The following is a 5,847-nucleotide window of genomic DNA, read 5'->3' on the forward strand; positions in this document are numbered from 1 at the left end:
TGCTCTTTATAAATTCAACGTACTTTTTCTTTTTTCTTCGTTTTTTTTTTTTTATTCTACAATTTCTAACGAAATCCTTGTATTAATGTAATACGATCATAATATCATTTTTCTCTTTTTTTATATCCTGGATCAGTTTTCACTCATAACTTATATATAGATTGGAACTGATCTTCTCTTTTTTTACCTCTTTTTATTTTTATTATATTTATTCATTTATTTTTATACAAATAATATAATCTCAAAATTGATTAATTATTTATCGCGACGAATTCGATGATTATCTTTCCAGAGAATTATTTTTAACGTTAAATAATATCGAGCACGTTACTTTTTACACAATGGAAAGCCTATTTCAACGATAATTTACAATTTTTCTCTCGTTTGATTTGAAACACACATAAGGCAAAAGCATAAGGCATTGATATAATCCGAAAGAATGATCGTGTTTCACTTTTACTTTCGACATTAAAATTGTTTTGGAAAATTTATTAAAGCATTACACGCTTGAATTCTCATATCGCGTGTCCTTTCTTTATCAATAAATGGTGACCACCAAGCATACACCATAATTTCAAAAATCACCAACGAAAAAGAAAAATGAAAAGATGAAGATTATGATTTAGTCATCTTTTTAAATGTTCCTTTGATCGTAATGAAATATCGATCATTTCGTAAATAAATTAAAAGAGATAATAAACAAATTAGTATTTTTTTTTTTTTTAATTTGATCGATAATATTCGTTGCTGTATTTTGGTTTTGTTTTTATCGTTCGATTCTAACACATCCTGTTATTTTTTATTTTAGATTGATATCACGAAATAAAACGAAGAGGTTTTCGTTGGGTACCGTTCCCACGAGCCTCGCCGGAGATACTGAAGCCTTGAAAAGCATGTTCATTCAAAGATGCATGCGCAATAGCGTACAACCCTCGTTACCTCTCTCACCTCTGTTTCCTTATTCACCCTCTTTATCGCGTATCTACAAATTTCTAATTAACTACGAAAATTCGAATATGATTTTATTAAATATTCAAATATTCAAATATTATTAAATATATATATATATATAATGTTATATTTCGTATTTAAGTTATATTGTATTAAATTTTCTTGATTTTATTATCCTCATTAATTACTATAAATTTCCTTGAAATATTAATATGCTTATATGTATATTCAATCTAAGGATTTATATGAATAATTAATATTATTTAAATCATATATAAAATTATAAGTTTAAGTATAAAAGATTAGAAGGAAAAATAATAGTTTTATGTTAAATCAAAATTCGGGTTCCAAAATACGGGTACGAGATAAACTTTTGATATTTCAATCTGACTAGAACATTCTTAATTTTAAGTACCCACATATTCAAAAAGTTTTAATACACGGATTAATGATATAGATGGTAGAATAAGGAAACATAAGTTAAAACATAGATGGAAAATTCATTCGGAAAATAAAATATTTAATAAAAACAAAGAAAAAGAAATAAGAATATCTAACATTATAAATATTATCTGTAAAAGTCTGTTGATTTTCTTTGAATATACTCAAACAATTTACTTTCTAACAGTTTATTCTACTTTTTACTTTATTCATCTTCTTATCATTTTTTATAATACTCCTTCTTCTTTTTATTTTCGCTTATTTCACGTCCTATGGGAACTGTTGCTATGCCTCCAAGACTATAGCAAACAATATGATTTTCAGATTGCCTTCCTCATCGTAAGAATGTTGGGGAATGAGAGTTTTCATGCATTTAGGAAAAGGGGTGAATACCGGTTGAGATATACTGCTACCAATAATAGAAAAACCTACGAGTTTCATCCTACATATTACTAAATTATTCTTATTTTAAATAATTTATATATTTTAATATCAAAATTTAATTAAAACTGTTCATCAACCCCCCTTCCCATAAAAATGTTTAGAAAAGCGTTTCCGTTGCTTGCTTAATTATTAATCGATTTTAATAAACACGGTCTTATTTGAAAGAATAAGGTTTCAATACTTCATCGTTCCTTATCACATTTAAATATAAATATGCAATTTTATTCTATGCCCGAAAATATTATTCTTATAAAAAAAAAAACAGAAAAAAAAATCAAACATTGATTGATGTTCTAAACCCGAGACAAATACTTGTAAATGTAAAACATTTTATCAAACAAAAAAATCATTTTCAAAATCTTTGATACATTCCACAAATATTTGAAGCTATGATATATTTAATATAGAATTTAAATAGTAATATTTTGTTCATAATTAGAATAAATGTGTGTGCCTTCAGAAATGCGTTTATACATATATATATATTAAAAAATAATCATTTAAGGCGTTCAAATAGAACAAAATCTTGAAGATTTGTTGTTAAATCCAACGATGATCACCTGAAACAAAAAGCAAACTATATTAATCATACAGTCAAGTGATAAAATAGCCTAACATATAAATGGTCCAATTCATAGATGCACTTTTTATTTGAATTCCCTATTTATTTTTATCTAATCTCTAATTTTTACAGTTTGTAAAATAAAATAAAATTTAAACGCGTGATTTTACATTGAAAAATATAATTAATTAATTAAGAAATAGAAAAAGTACAAATATTATAATAAGTTACTAACTAAAAATAATATCTATTAATTATTATAAAATACTTTTAAACTACACACGTTATATACAAAAGAAAAATTGCAAATTTAATAAAATACTATCGAAATAAACAAATCTTCAAGACGAAATAAGAGAAAAGAAATGACTGTAATATTTACTGAACGTTGATTAAACTTCGAAATTTAATAATACGAGAATTTGAATATTTTTGATTTTAATTAATTAAAAATTTATGCACCTTTTGGACGATTTGGAAGGAGATGGAATGATTCATCATCTCCAATTATAATTATAAATTAATGACGAGCAATAAAATTATGCAATAGAATATAAAATATGACTAAAGAGCTATTTTCTAAAAATTCGAACTTATTGTTGAACCTTTTGAAAATAACTCGATAGTTCAATAGTAGTTGCCCTCTTCACGCCACAATTAAGTGGGGGGCCTCTTCGGCATTTAGCCTCTTCTTTCTTCATCCCTGAAAACTGCATTGGACATATTTTCTACATGAGACCAAGATAAGATTTCACATACTTTTATTGCAAGCTAACTCGTATTTTGTTTGATAATTCTAATTCTTGATTACTAAAACATTAATTGACATTTTCCGTTAGTCATTCAAGCTCGTGGACCATCAATGAACTTTGAGTTCATTGACATATCCACGAGTTTAATTAAACGAATGTCCAAGCAGTAAAATTATCGATGACCTATAAACACATCGCACTTTTAATTTCAAATAATAAAATAGAATTGAAATAAATAATGCAATAAATGTTATGAATTTTCTTGCAATAATTTAATTTCATTCATTCGTTATATTTCTAATTGAGAAAATCGCGATTGTGCGAAGTGCTATTATAATACTTAAAACTAAGTATCAAATGGATCAAAGTATTTGCGAATTTGTTCGACTCTATCTCGTTCGAGATAGAATCGAAATAGAAATAAATCTTTCAAATCGTTGCAAATTCCTTTGAATCTCATGATACATAATGAAGATACAGAAGAGTTACAAAATAAATTTACAAATATGATTAATGAAAAATGAATGAATAAAAAAACAAATTTTTGTAACAATTCTGTATAAACCAGGAGGCGAAATTTCCACTCCGGAGTGGAAGCAAAGCTCGTGCCTTTCCTGGATCCTACCTACTTAAAATTAAAGTTTTTACATTCGTTCAAAAAAGTATGCTACCTGCCTGCCAATTACCCGTATTTAAAAAGAGCAAATACACATACGTACCCACCCACTCACTCCACGGTTCTCACACATACCACCAGGGTGCAAAAGCCTAAACTAGAGAGCATGCCCCGGGGCACCTCCGACACCCTAGTTCAAACGCGTGTTTTCTAAACTTATGGGAGTACGTACCAATGCTGTAATCGTCTGCCAAGGCTAGTAATTATTGCAATAATGACTAAAGCAAAAATACTGGTACATACTAGTATATATCAGCATACTAATATAATACAAGTATTGTCATATTTCCACAAATAAATGTGGGAAGTCTACTATTCAAAACGATTTGAAAAAAAAAATGAGAAAAATTTAATATAAATAGAAAAATACAATCATGTATATTTTTTATATCACACCTAACTCTAGGTGTGCTATACTAAGAAGTACTCTAAGTATTAAATAGTCAATTAATTAAAAACTATCACGAAACGATGTACAATGCACACACCTAAAACGCACACACAGGTGCAACGTACAACGTGCAATCACTAGCACAATGACAGCCGCTAATAGGGGGAAAAACTTAAAACTAAACCTATACTAACCGTTTCTCACCCATACGAGTAGCACCTGGGCACACGCATAGATGAGAACGCAGAAAGTATAGGGGGGAGAAACGGGAGATTAGTATATTAGAAGCTGAAAATCCTGATCTAAAAAATATGATTAAAAACACATAAATACATAATACATAAATACATTTTTATAAAAATTTATCTAAGCGGCTAAGGACTCTACAATTTATTTGATAAAAAATAACTTTTAATATCTTTTAATATATTTAAATATATTTCAAAACCTCGGACGACTCCTTTCATTAAGTTGGCTGTTCTAATAAAAGAACTGGGCTTTGAGCCACCACTTAATTGCTAGAATCTATCCGTCGCGAATGAGTTTGTTTTCTTGCTCATTTATTTATAATATCGAAGTATCGATATATTAAAATTAATCGCGATTAGATAAACTAAGTACGAAGCAATGCATGTAAGACATTTATTACATGCTTTTCTGGACGAAAACGAGTAAATAAATGCTCGATTTCACCACTACTAACCACGAACAAAACACGTAATAAAAAAGAAAGTGCATTAATTAATTGCATTATTAATTAAATGAATTTAACCGGTGAGACAAGAAAACCTATCCTGAACTAATATAAAATATACAATGCAATATACAATACAATATACAATTTTCATGAGTAACTCCTAGAAAGGAATTACTCATGTGCTCGTCACTAATTTATTGAAATAATTACAACCAGTAACTCGTGCCGATTAGGACCTTTCATCCTCGGCATGATTGAGCACCGGAGGGACTTTAAATTTTTTGACTCACTGCGTAAGAAGTTCTACGATGGCTCCAAAACACTCCTACTTCGCAGCAAGTGTTGTAGTCTGCTGATCGAAGAATGCCTCGGTTTGGTATTGAAGGAGATCCACAGAAGATCCATCGAAGATCCACCGAAGATCCACCGAAGATCCATCGAAGATCCATCGATGATCCATCGAAGAATTCATCCCATATCTTTGATAAGGTAGAAAGTCCGTCGTCATATCTGTAAAATAAAATAGAACAAAATGATAAGTTATATATAATATGATCCAAAATCGTATCAAACAAAAACGAATAAAATGTTAATAAAATTGAATACTTACAATGCATTCCAATAAGATGAAACTCAATTGCACCATGGCGATGCACCTCGCGTGAATCTAAAAACGCGGTGTAAACGAAAATAAGGAACTATAGATGAGTTTCTTATCGCGAAACCGAAATTTTATTATACGGCGAACAACACTGATTCTAATTCGCGTATGATTTTAATTGATTATGCGCCCGATCACTGATTCTACAACTGCTTCCAAAGACTGCTTTGCACACAGTCAATGCAAGTAAAAAAATCTTCATTGATGCACTGATTCTAATACGCGAACAGTCTGTGCGACTGTTTAAAGATAAAAATACAACTTTACTCGAA

Source organism: Polistes fuscatus, unplaced genomic scaffold, assembly GCF_010416935.1.
Source record: "Polistes fuscatus isolate 324 unplaced genomic scaffold, CU_Pfus_HIC Scaffold23, whole genome shotgun sequence".
Classification (NCBI taxonomy): Eukaryota; Metazoa; Arthropoda; class Insecta; order Hymenoptera; family Vespidae; genus Polistes; species Polistes fuscatus.